Source organism: Urocampus carinirostris, chromosome 10 (assembly GCF_059441175.1).
Source record: "Urocampus carinirostris isolate Australia breed hairy pipefish chromosome 10, RoL_Ucar_1.0, whole genome shotgun sequence".
NCBI lineage: Eukaryota > Metazoa > Chordata > Actinopteri > Syngnathiformes > Syngnathidae > Urocampus > Urocampus carinirostris.
In genome coordinates this window covers 17,027,952-17,042,261 of record NC_142358.1, presented here as the reverse complement: position 1 = coordinate 17,042,261, position 14,310 = coordinate 17,027,952, and the positions used below count along the sequence as shown (strand labels likewise).

The following is a 14,310-nucleotide window of genomic DNA, read 5'->3' as shown; positions in this document are numbered from 1 at the left end:
TAAAGACCAAGCCAGTCTGCGTGAAGACATTTGGAGCAATGTGTTGTGTTGTAGTACACCCACATATCCAAGCACAATTCCACTTGCCTCAGAAACATATACTGAATTCCAGATGACATTTCGTGACAGAATACAATTAAAAGTCATGAAAAAATTAAGGTCTTCTTTCTAATTTCAGAATTTGTGATTAAGTTGTTGTACAATTGTGCTTTTAACGCTCATATTTTGCTTGTTGGGAAGCCAACTTTTTGTCTAGAACTACGAAAGCACATATTAGCTAATAGAATCAAAAGAGTCTTTATTACTAATCTGTTGGAAATGACGATTAATGGAGGGCTTGATGTTATTTCACTCTCAAAGATTAACAAATGAGTATATGCGCTCTTTCTGTAACACCAGCGATTATGGTTCACTTGAGACCAAAGTGGCTGCAGAAGTGTGAAGAAGTATTATGGCTGTTTGTTTTAGGCTTGACTAAACTGATTTACACACTATAAATTACCGCAGAGTGCAGGGAAAATTGCAGCCATATGGACGGTTGGCACACCACGTTGAATTTAGTTAATTACACATTAAAAAAAGAGGATGATGTCATTGACAGTTGGACAGTGGGGAGCATTGCGAAGATTGGCAGAGGAGACATACACACGAAGGTGTTCCTATGCGGGTTCCAACAAAGAGCATGGCTTTTGGGTCTGTGGTAATGTGGCTTCACTTAAATTAAGATACTGACTTAGCGTGACAACAAGCATTTGAAACACACAATGGATATTGAAGCCACCACAACTGCATTCAGTTTTTGTGGCATAAAACAATGACTGATATAGATCCTGAAAAATATTTTAAAATGATAGTTGAAACTAAGTTGATTTTACACAGATGGAATTGAGGCTCAGAAACAAGATAACACCTTTTAATCTGTGACAAAATCTCAATGAGGATTTGTTTTAAAGTGTCACTATTGATGAACTCAGATCTGGAAGGAATTATGCCGTATTGTACATCTCATTGAAGCAAGTAACAACAAAAAAGCCATGTTGGGCCTGAGGGCCAGAAGTGTAATCAGGACAATAATATTCTCCAATGAAGATGACCTCATCATCTCTGGTTCCGCTTTGATGGGATTTTGAATCCACTTCTTAGGTCCTGGACACTCCCAGAAATTTTGAAAAAGATCACTTTAAGGTCAGTCTTGAGTTAAGAGCATGGTGGCCTTTAAACCTTAAATATAAGATATTTTGTTCCCCACTTAAGTCGGATTACATTTTTAAGGGATTGGGTTTATCAAACCACAAATAATAACATGATTTATTCATTTTCTGGTAGTATTTTCTGATAGTCTTTTTTTCTTTTGTGGGATTTGCTTTATCTCTCTTGATGACCCCCAACAATAACAAAAGCAATGAATTAAAAAAAATCCATTGTTCTGTCTGTCTGTCTGTCTGTCTGTCTGTCTGTCTGTCTGTCTGTCTGTCTGCCTGCCTGCCTGCCTGTCCGTAACATTTACCCCTCAACATTTTAGGAGCTTATCTTTCCCCCTTTGGTCACTGACAAAGAACCTTTCGAACTGTTCAAGAATGGAAAAATTCAATCAGAACTGCTCTTCCTGAAAGTTAATGTGGAAAAGGGTACAGAAAGTTTCAAATTTGCAGATAACTCATTGTTTTCAGATTTTTAAAAAAGATTGATTATATTTTACGGGTAGTTTTCAAGGGGCTAGTAATTCATTTTGACATTGTGTTTATCCTGCCCATCTGCGTTGCAGTTGGAAATTCTGACATTACTTGACCTCTTAGCTGCCTTGGCTGCAAGACGCATTATTTTATCATTGAGTTCAAAAGTCTGTTCATTCCACGCGTAATAAGGATCTAACATTTGAGCCTCAATGACGGACAGTATAGGTGATTGCCCATGAGGAGTAATGTCCACAATAAAGATGGAGGGCTCCGGGTTGGCCTTGAAGTCCTTCCAAGGAGGATCCAGACCTGATCTTGAGGGCTACTTAACCAAGGGGGTTAGCCTAAAAATGGAGGTATGCTGTGCAAAGTATTCCTTTGAGATTTTATGGATAATTTTAACATTGTGCGAGGTCAAAGGTTTGTAGCAACCGCTGCTTTGTCACATGAGTCCACCTTTATTGAAAGCGAAATCTTCAAGTCTGGAATAGATTCCTCTGCAAGTACCTGAACTTCCAATTCAGAAGAAACAATGCCATTTCCTTTCTGGTTTTCAGTCACTGTATCAAGTTTTCCATGTCCTGTAGATAACCTCTGTGCTAGTAACGGTAAAGCAATAAAACAAATGCATATTCCGCATGCGCTTCTGTAGCAGCAAGTTCGACATTAATTACATTTCCGGTTGTGCTCACGTGTAGGTCAAGACGGTAACATTAACATGCTAAAGTTCAGCTGGTCCCGCACTTTTTTGCCTGATGGATGAGTCTCCTCTCCATGCTCCTTCTGTGTTTTCCATTTCTCTCAACGCCTTCCCATTGGGTCATTCCAGCACCTAATGACGGCTTTTCTTTTGTTCCTCCTTCAGTCTGCATCCAATCGACTTAAGCTGGTTAAGTTCCCCCAGAACATCCCTAGAAAATTCTAGCTTTATGATAAGAGCCATGTGTGTCCATACGAATTCATTTTTATCTGTTAATCATTTATTTCTGTCGTCAAAATAGGTTAGGATCTCTGCCTGTGCGGGGATTAGTTGTTCTTCAGCTTTCCTTTGTTATTTGGGTTTGAAAATCATGCAGAATACAAAACGGAAATCCATCCAAACCGTTGGTGGATTTCATTTCATTTCACATGTCAGTTGTGGCCGTGGGAGCAAGCATTATTTATATGTCCTTCAAAAAGTCCCTCTACAGGGGATAGTGCTGTTGAAAGGTTTGGAAACCTTCGGTTGCTGCAGCCAGCGGGGTTTACGCTTTACGACACAGATGACGGTCACTTGCAAAATATGCGAGTCTCTCTACCCCCTCTGTTACAATGAAAGCACAAGTGAACTATAAGAAAAGAAAGCGAGAAATGTTTTCATACGCTGTGTTTAATGTCCTGTTTTGAAAGTACAATGCTAGAGAACACAAGATTAGACTAACTCAGGGTGGGCAATGGGTTCTAATATTTAGCAGAGGCCGGCTTAAAAGTAAAAAGAATATTCATTTTAAGTATCTGCCGATAGTGTCTCAATCCGATGAAATTTATTCTGAAACGGTAAGAAGTAAAGCAATATTATGTAATACAGTAGGTCACATTTTTAAGAAAAAAATTTGATTGAATAAAGTGTTGAAAAACTCAAAAGGAAAAAGGGCAAGGATTTATTGAACAAAGTTTTAATGTTGGCCTTGGGTGCAGTACACTTCAAAGTGCAGCTAAGATGCTTCATAATAATAATAATAATAATGCATTTTATTTAAAAGCGCCTTTCAGGCCACCCAAGCACACTGTACACACAATGGAAAAAAATACAATTTAAAAAGTTGTAAGCGAAATAATAAATAAAAACAAGACATAAAATCATAAAAACATAGGAAATGGAGAAGCTATGTGTTGTAAGCAGTCCTGAACATCATCATCATCAACGTCATAAAAAGTATATTTTTTACGGAGGAGTTCACAAGAGGGGCAGCACGGCGACGCAGTGGTTAGCACGTGTGGGGCACAGTTCTGAGGTCAGGAAATTGAACCTTCCTTTGCAGAGTTTGCATGTTCTCCCCGTGCTTGCGTGGGTTTCCTCCGGGCACTCCGGTTTCCCCCACATTCCAAAAATATGCATGTCAGGTTAATCGGCTGGTTCAAATTGTCCCTTGGTGTGAATGAGCGAGTGAGTTGTCCGTCCCTGTGTGCCCTGCGATTGGCTGGCAACCAGTTCAGGGTGCTCCCTGCCCACTGCCCGTAGACAGCTGGCATGGGCTCCAGCACCCCCACGACCCTACTGAGGATAAGCGGTGCAGATAATGGATGGATGGATGGATGGATGGAGTCCACAAGAGGACATCAGGGACACGAGTGATACTACAATTGTTAATAGGCTTGTGCTCACAAAAACACGACACAGGGACTTCTCTCATAAACAACTAAGCACAACTGATTTATAAGCTTGTTAAATTCCCCCAATGGGGACTAAGCTTGAGTGTTATCAAATAATTTGGACTCAATTGACATTCTTTTATCTCGCTTTTCTCCTTTCGGTCTTTATTACGTGTTTATCCTGGTATACCATGTCTGATATCTTTTAAAACAATGTTCACTACATTGTTATTATGACTACTAAGGCTATTCTGGTTTATTGTGTACTATTGTATTATTTGAAGTTAAGTGCATTGCAGCTGCCAATTACTATCATTATTGTTACATCATCTGCTATCTTGTCATTGCACTTTCCATTTTTCATTTTCTTTCATTCACCTTAATTTTTTAATGAAGAGCATAATTTTCAAACTGAAACAGGTTCAAAACGAAACTAAAAAGAGATTTAATTGTTCCCTCCGTTTCATCCGTTTTAAGCCTCACTGTCGTAGTACAAAAGTGTTCTAGTAACCAGTCTTGCCTTTTGAACAGATGGCAGACTCCTAACAATGTTCAATGTGGTTTGAGTGTGTTATCTTTAAAATTGCAGTTTTTTAACTTTATATGTTTACTATTTCTATTCGGTGGGCCAGATTCAAAAGCCTATGTATGCTCGCGAGCCATAGATTGCCCGTGCCTTGTCTAACTGTTTGAAAAGAAGCATGTGTGGGACTCAAAATATATCATTCACGGAAAAGCTCTGCTTCAAAAGTTATTCTTTAAAAAAAGTCTATAAGATGATTGCTGTCTGGTACTAAGTACTGCTTGGGGACTATTGATGTAAAGTGCTACCTGTTACTCCCTGGTCAAGGAACTGTCAAAAGTAATTTATATTACAGACACACAGTCTAACGGTACCATATTTTCTACATTGCAATTTTGGACTTTTTTTTTACAATTTTCAGTTTCTCAGTGAACTTGTTAGAAGTAAAAAACAGTCCCCATTTTACCCAGCTGGGTACAATTACCTTTGTTCAGAATTAGCCTTTATGACAGGGTTTCTTAAGCCTTTTACTTGACATAGCCCAGGTGTATATATATATATATATATATATATATATATATATATATATATATATATATATATATATATGCTTGGTGCTCCTTCACTTACAGTCCTTCACTTTTGGTCTTTGACACTTTACAATGCAGATAGATACACAAATAAACCTGTGTTCTACTTAGCTTGTATTGATAACTTTCCTTGCCTACCTGCTTTGCCTTCGTGATTGAGGTTTGGAATTTCGGGTGATAGTTTTTTGCCTTGTATTCAATTCAATGTTGTTTATTACTGGATGAAAGTTTTTTCATACTAGGTCCGCGCCTTGCATGGCTGCATGGCCGCTATTGGTGTGTGAGTGTGTGTGTGATTGGGTAAGTGTGAAGCACATTTTAAAGCGCTTTGGGAGGTCTTCATTGACTTGAAAAGCGCTATATAAATGCAGACCATTTACCATTAAGAGCCACTGATTATTACACGCTGTCCCGTTAAAATGAATAAGACAATGAGCTCATTTTAAACATGTATTTTGTGTATTTTAGAAGTTTAAAAAATAAAGTGAATTAAGATGAACAATTTATTCAAATGATGAAAATTGTTCACCACATGAACTAGATAGACGGCATTACATTTTTCTTTTTTCTACCATATTACCCTGATTCTTTTTTTTTTTTTTTTTTGCTTTTATTAATTAATTTATTGGAATATTTTAGGTACTGTATTTATTAATGTCAAACACGCTTTTTTTAACAAAGCCTTGAACGCAACCAGAATCGAACCTGCGTCGTGGCTGTGTGAGCACTGAGTTCTTACCATTGGACCACCAGTGATGTAAATGATAGATAAAAGGCCTCAAGTTCTATCTCATTATCACAATACCAGAGCTGAATGTTAATTTCCTTGTGCACTGCACATGTTTCAATAAGAATAAATTTGGTATTTACAATGCTTGGAATATAATAAAAGAATATCATATATTTTCTAGGTCTTTGTAACATGAAATGCGCATGAAAAATTAATATCCGCTTCTGGTACCATGACTGTAATGATTTGATCATTACCGGTAAATAAAATCTACTGCCTTTTCTGATGTCATCCATACAACTAGTTGTGCAGTGGTTGGGATTAGGAGCGCTGACGGCCGCGTCTCAAATTCCATTTCTGTTGAATCCAACTGCAAAGTTTCAACAACGGTAATTGAAAATTAAGGGCATGCGATATTCACGAGTGTGCGTTATTAGATAAGGTAATCGTTTATTCGTCCCATAATGGGGAGATTTCTTTTTTTACAGCAGTAAGACAGTGAATAATGAATGACAGCTAGAATATGAACTGTATAAACAAGTCTCCTGCCCACTGCCCGAAGATAGCTGGGATGGGCTCCAGCACCCCCACGACCGTACCGAGGATGCAGATAATGGATAGATGGGTAAACAAGTATTTAGAAATCTAAAAAAAGGCAGTGCTTTAGTTTTAGATTTATGCTACACTTTGAACTATATTTTAAATCCCCCCAAAATACCCTTCAAGTTTCTCTAATGGCTTCTGAGACAACAAGTACAGAGAACCCTCATTCATTGTGAGGGCTGGGTATCAAAATTCATCTAAGATGGATGAAATTCTTAAAAGGGAAACCTTGAATTATTTGTTAAACTTATCATGCAATTAAATACCCTACAATGAATTGAAATCAAATTTCAAAAAAACATTTACTGGCCAATGCATTTATTTATAATCATAAAAGTGAAAATAATAAAATAAAAGTACTGTATACTGCGAAAATTTATTGATTTATGACCAATGACTACTACCTACGGGCCTGTATAGACAATCTTAACGCAGAACATAATGCAGGATGCAAATCCGTGAAGTAGCAAAACCGTGAAATGTAGACCGCGTAATTGCGAGTGATCACTGTACCCCATTTGAAAACCACTCCTTTATGACTTGGAAGTGGTTGTTGCGTCTGCAATTTTTCACTCGCCTGTCCACTCCCCAGTCGCACCGTTCCCGATGACGCCATCAAATCAATTAGAACTGCAGTAAACTCGCCTTTAGTCCGGTACTGTAAGAGTCGCCGCTGCCCTGGCGAATTACACAAGATCATTCAAAGATGAACGGTGCATGTCTGCATCTACAAGCCCATCCATCTCCTCTTGCGGTGGGATGCTGTCAGATGACGAGATGATTGGCATTAGTCTTAATTCAGTGTTGCGTCACGTCTCGCAAAATGTTTGCGAAGTCTCCTTTTATTGAAATGGCGTGTGACCTGTCAAGTGGTATCATGGCGGTGATGCTGACTGATGCCAGTCTGGTCTGCAGGCATCTTGGTTTTTCAGAAATAGTGCTTTCAACTCCGTCATACTGTGGCAAAAATGGGCGTATGACTGAAAGAGCTTGTGACAGTTTGATTTGTGTTTCAGGATGTGTGTAAGTGAATCTCTACTTGGATGTTTGTGTGTGTATTTAGGCCATCTGCTTCTATACCAAGCAATCATTGACCATTCAATGGTTTCGGCCACAATGTGGGATTCAGCCTGCTTTGGTTGTCTGAGGTCCTTAGATCTATATTCAGCTTTGATTTTGCAAATACTGCAACCTCAACACTTAGGCTGTGGTGTATTTGAATGTAGTGGCACAGATGATTTAATCAGTCTGTTTTTTTTTAGTCTTCAATCATATTGACTCTCGCAACCAGTTCACCAGGGCACACGAGTGAGACCTGGTCTATAGTGTGCCAAAGGAAATTGCTTAATTTAAAAAAGCACATCATTGTTCAGTATATTTGCTTTCTTCCAATGCTAATTCGAGAAACTGTTATATTCATCCATAAGAGTAGGTGTCAGCAGATTACTGTTTTTCTTTTTATATACTAATTATGTGTTCATGAGTTAGTACAGGTACTTATTTTGTGTAATGAAGCTGTTTAAGAATGCACAACATTTTTTTTTTAAATAAAGTAAAAATCGTGCACATAATTTGCTTTTTTGTATATTTTCTTATTTTACTTATAAAAAAGTCAGAACAATGTACCTAAAATGCTTATTATATACTTTTGTTGTATGTACCAATGACCTGCTCATGGGGTAGAAAAATGCATTCAGTTTTTTGTTTGATGAAGCTGTTTAAGAATGCAACGTGAAAAAATAATCAAATAAAGTATTTTATTTAATTTAGCTTATTCTATTTTATATTACTATTTTACCAAAAAAAGGACAAATTAAGAACTCAGTAACTATCGGTATCTTTTTGTATACTAGGTATTTGCTCCAAATGCAAGAAAATAGATTTATTAACTTATTTTGTCTGATTAGAATAGAATAGAATATGCCTTTATTGTCATTGTTTAAGCGGTTTAAGAATGCAACGGAAAAAAAAAGACCAAATCAAGTGAGTTTGCTCAGTTCTGAGGTCATGAGATTGAACCTCCTATGTGGAGTTTGCATGTTCTCCCCGTGCTTGCATGGGTTTCCTCCAGGCTCTCCGGTGTCCTTCCACATTCCAAAAGCATGCATGTTAGGTTAATTGGCCGGTCCAAATTCTCCCTAGGTGTGAATGAGTGAGAGAATTGTCTGTCCCTGTGTGCCCTGCGACTGGCTGGCAACCAGTTCAGGGTTTCCCTTGCCCACTGCCCGAAGATAGCAGGAATGGGCTCCAGCACCCCCGCAACCCTACTAAGGATAAGCGGTGCAGATAATGGATGAATGATTTGTTTATGATGTAGTACAGGGACGTATATTTAATAGCTTATTTTGTGTGATGAAGCTATTTAAGAATGCACTAAAAAACAATAAACTAAATTAATAAAGTAAATGTTGCTCATCATTTTCCTCCTTTAAACATATATCTTTTATTTTAATTAAAAAAGAACTATAAATTCTCTATATATAGCTTCTGTTGTTGTCCGTGCAAGCTAGTGAAATTCTTAGATGCGCTCAAATAAACTCATTATTTTTAATCTTTTGGGAAGTTTCGGTTGGTATTGGGACTGTGTTTGAAACAGTCCTTTTCTTACTCTCACCGTACAGTGGAACCTCGGTTTTCGAACGCCTCTCAGTTCGAACAAATCGGTTCTTGACCAAAAATTTCGAGAAATTCTTGCTTCGCTTTTGGTTCAAAAAATTGGAGTTCGAACGCCGGTACGCTAGGGGCGACGCTGAGCGGCGTACGAGTGTAGATTGCCCCCACCCCTCGTGAAAAACTGTTGTCACGGCAACGCGCACTCCTTTTCTGTTTTCGTTTTTTAAAAGCGGTGAAGGGAGTGTTTTAACCCCTAATTATGCCTCGGAAGAAGGTCGGTGCAAGCAGCAAAGTTGCTACAGGTGAAAAAAGAAGGGTAGTGCGTACAACTATTGCATTTAAGAAAGAAATAATTGCAAAATATGAAGAAGATGTGTGAGTTTCTCTTCTTTCAGGAATACAGCATGGCTTCTGCCGACCGGTAAGAAATCCTATTTATAATTCTTTTCTTTATCCTTTAACCGCTCAGCACTTGTTGAGGCGACCCGGGTGCTAAATGACGTGGAAACGACCTGATTTTTTTATTTTTACACATTCATGTTAGCATAACCTTTCGTACGGAAGATTACGCTAACGCGAACGTACGATTAGCCTGGGTTAGCTTTACGTTAAATATTCAAGATAAACATTCAGGGTGTTGGAACGGATTAAAACAATTTTACATTACTTTTAATGGGAAAAAACGGCTTCGGTGATCGTACAAATCGGTTTTCGTATAAAGAAATGGAACGGATTATGGTCGAGAATCGAGATTCCACTGTACAAGGAAATCTGTACGGAAAAACGCAAATTTGTCAATCGCATGCATCTGCCGCCTGGCCATTTCCCATCATGCATCATTCCGAAAAAAATATATATATATATATGGTGTACGATTATTTTGTATTTTGTATGGGAAAATACGACAGTTTGTACAGGCATGTAGCCGTGGAGGTTGACAGGTATGCACTCTCCTCCCCTCATTTCCCCCGCCTCCTTTTGTCCAGCGTAATGCGCTTCGTGGCCGGAACATCGAGGGGAAAAGTAGGATGAAAGCCGATGGGCGCGGTAGGAAAAAAAAATATATAGGCTCATTGAACTCAGTTGGTCATTGTTAAAACATACCGGATATAGGAAATATTTAATTTTAGACTATTTAAAGACACCTCAGACTACGTACCCCACCTTCAGGAATGCAATGCAAAAATAACATAATAAATCTAGTTAAGTAAAAATCTTGCACTTAATTTTGTCTATTTTAATATATGCATATTTTTTAATTTTACGATAAAAAAGAAAACAGTTCGGACATGGTTACTTTTACTATTCATTTTTTTTAATATTCTAATTATCTGCTAATGAGTTAGTACTGGGAAATATACAGTATTTATCAACTTCTTTCGTTCAGTAAAACTGCAAAAAAATAACTGAATATATACCCTCCGCATAGTTTTTATTCATTTTAATTATTATTTTCTTTTTTTACAAAAAAAATTTAGCCTTGGCTCAAAAAAAGGTTGAGTAATACTGCCCTTAGCAAAGTATGAATCTATTGTCTCTCTTGACAGCTCAAGACCGACATTGATCCTCAGTACTTATTTTCCTCAAAAGCTTTTTTTATTTATTGTTATTATTTGACTTCTCACTTAACAAAACCCCAAATGGAATTGTTTTCCCAAGAGTTCAATGCAGTGCAAAATAAATCTTGTGTTCCCTTGGTGTAATTATGGAACGGAGATCCTATAGCTGTGGTCTCCTTGTAAACATCAGGAGGAACACAAAGGAAGTATGGTTTTCTAACAGGACGTAATTAAATTCCTAACCCAGAAATCGGAAAACATGCTTCCTTTTTTAAAAAGTATTTTTCAGATGTACGTGAGGTCAATTTGTTGATGCTGTGTATGTTTTCATGCCATGTGACTTATAGATACTAAAAGCCAACTTTAGGCTCCGGAAAACACAAGTTAACCCATTAGCAATGAAGAAAGGATCTTAAATGGCTTGGGGAACAGAAATCAATCACCCAGTGGGTGATACAGAGACACTTGTTTCCTGTTTGAAAGAAATCCATCTAAACTTGAGGCACACAACAGAGAAATATGTTGTCCACCTGTGCCATTTATTCAGGACTGAAAGATACAGAATCTTTGTGCATTTCTACGCTAGGACTGTAATAATCAACTACATTTGCCCCTCTTCATACGAGCAACTCTAGTTATAAGACACTCCAGATACGGGTCGTCTTTCAAGTAACAATCTCACCCGACATAGGATAGAAAATCCAAGTTATGAAAATGTCAAGATGTTACCACTAGTGGGCCGAGTGCTCACTGCCAGCGAAGAGCCGCAGCGCTGTAGGGCACGTAAAGCGTGTCTTTTGTAAAAAGAATTAAAGATAAACAGGACTGTATAAATGGAGTCAATGACAAGTGGATAACATAATAAAGTCAGCGAGAGAGAAGCTCGGCCCAACCCCAACATACCAACCAACATTTTTTGTGGGCCAGCAGAGAAGGCCCTGCAGGGCTTCACAGCAAACTCAAAAGTTGAACATTTGAGGATAGTCACAACAAACAGTCCGCATTGGGTCATCTCTTTCCCTCTGTCTTCGACCAATTTTCAGTATTCGGATTGGCAAATCCTTTGTGCTTGTGATGTGTTTATTTTGTTGTCATTTCAGATGTGTATTTTCACTTCCGCTTGTAGCCCTGCTCCAAAGAAGAAATCGGGGACCCAGGTCTCTAGAAACCACACCCATGATTGCCATCACAGGGTCTGGTTAATGCACAGAGGCGGGTAGACGGCGTTTTATTTCAGAAAAATAGAAACCTCAGTGGCCGCCGTTAACATCCTGTACTCTGCGGTTGGCAATGCCGAATCCAGCAGAGCATAGCCGTTGGGGTCATTTTTGTCAGCTGGTTATTCATGAGTGCCAGTTGTTTCTCGTTCTTGCTTTCTGGGGTTTGACCGCAATGTGGGTGGTTCCCATCCGCGGGACTGACAGCTGACATTCCAGACTTGAGCCAAGGAACTAGACGAAATAAGCCTTTCCTGCCGACCAATGCTGTTTGGCGCTGAAACTGACAATTTCAAGCAATAAACAATTTACGTCGTTTTCTTCCATGTTGAAGTGCGCAATTATCAATTAAATCCACTATGTGCTTGATATAAAGATCCGGTATTACGCTTTTTTTTAAGGATCACACAAAAATCCACAATACACTATCAGATGGCATTTCAGTCCTTCCTAGGAAGCAAAGCAATAGGAAAAAGAGTCTAACTTAATCCAGCTAGGAAAAGCTATACTAAACCCCATAACATTTAATTTGTCGTGGGTGTTTTTCCCCTGTCATGGATTATTTTTGTCCACTTTGGTTTGCCATGCTGACATTTTAGCCCACTGAGTATGTGACTTTGATTGTGTGTGGATTTAAAGGGTGAGGCCTACCTTTAGAGTGGCATGGGAGTTAGAAAACTAGTGCTGGCAAATCTTTAAGTCTGTTTGCGTGAGTTTCTCTGCCTCTTTTGTGCTTCTGATGGGTTTATTTTGATGTTCATTGGTCAATTATTAAATCAGATACACTCTGATTGTTTTTGTCCTCAACCGCAAGTCAACTAGATAGCTGGCTATATTAAATTAGATAGTTCTAATGTAACTTTCGATTATTTTTTTGGAGCATAAACATTGCTAAACAAAGCACATTCGGTTTAAATTTTGGTGACTTTGATGTGCTAGGTCCTTAGCTTGGCCCTTTTGTGTACTTTCTATGAAGTCACCATCTTTGATTTTTGCATTTCGGAGATGGAATATGAGCTTGCTCTGTCCACTCCACGCATCGGCCCGGTATTGCAGTACCTCCGGGAACGGTGCATTCGCAATGATCGCAGCATGGCTTTAGGACTAGGACCTTAGCTTGGCCTTTTGGCTGAGAGTAAGTGTCCCGGCTCCTAGGCTTTGTAGCGTATTATGAACTGACCGATAACGGATAATGGATAATGAATAACGAAGATAGATCAATAACCCTTAAAAACCCCAAAACCCCATTTTTTAGTTTTCAGCGCACTCAGTTCTGTCTTCCTGCTTATTGCTTTATGAGACTGCAGGAACAGTCTAACATGTGGTAAAACAATCTACACAAAACCCTATAAAAAGATTAAGGCCAGGGGGGCTCACACTTGTTAGCATGTAAAATACAGCAAAACTGCAAAATATTAAAGTCAAAATGGTCTACCTACCCAAAAAATTGCAATACATACATATAGTACGTTTCCTATGAACTCTACTCATTACATCATAAGTAAACAAATCAATTCATGTTTATTCTTATAGCATTTCACAAGGAGTCTCATGGGGCTTGCACATATCACAAAATATTGCAAACTACAGACTATTATTACACCATATGATCTAAAACTTACACGAGGGCAAGGAAAAACTAAAAAACCTCAGCATGAGGAAAATGAAGAAACCATGAGAAGGGACCACACGTGAGGTAATCCCCCTTCCAGGATGACAAGGCTTAACTAGATGTTGCATTAACAAAAGTTACAATTAAAAATGAAATCTAAAATAATTAAAGTTGAACTAATTAATTATTTTGATTAAATACATATATTTGTAATTGAAGATACCATTCTTTACAAAATTTGGAGGTCTACTATTTGTTACTGTTCCACATGATAAAAGTGGATCGCCATGCTGTCATGCTGCATTTGCCAGGTAGATGGTGGCTTGTCTCAATGACACAACACACTAAATACACTTTCCAGTGATCCACAAGTACTAGCTCTGAGATCAACTTGTAGATCACGATTGACTTAATGAACACCCCTGATATAAGTTTTATTTATAAAAATCAGAAGGTGTAAAAGAGGAAACTGATATGATGAGGAATAACTGCATTTCAAAGTAAAGTGGGTGTCCAAAAATGATCTGTGATTTGTAAAGGAATGTCTAACACAACAAAACAAACACCTAAGAAATTCATAATGTAGCTGTAGTGGTTTATTTTTGTTTTGCATTCATTAATGTTCCGTACTCTGTTTCTGTCACATTCCTCACAAAAATGAGGCAATCTATTTGTCATGACGCACTCTCTCACCAACCAATAACACCCATTTGTGTTTAAATCATGTCTCCCCGTTTGAATTAGATGAAACATCGCCACACTTATTCCTAAAGCCTGTGCCAGGAAAGAATACCTCATTTGTCTGAACTATGCCTTTAAATATAAGTTTTTGTTT

The 14,310-nt window shown here is 38.2% G+C and overlaps 1 protein-coding gene and 1 pseudogene across 6 annotated transcripts in view; both read left to right on the top strand.

Moving 5' to 3' along the window:
• Positions 1-14,310, top strand: part of col26a1 (collagen, type XXVI, alpha 1) — a 43,189-nt gene that overhangs the window by 6,818 nt on the left and 22,061 nt on the right. The window lies entirely within an intron of this gene.
• Positions 12,807-12,944, top strand: LOC148357943 (U2 spliceosomal RNA; annotated as a pseudogene).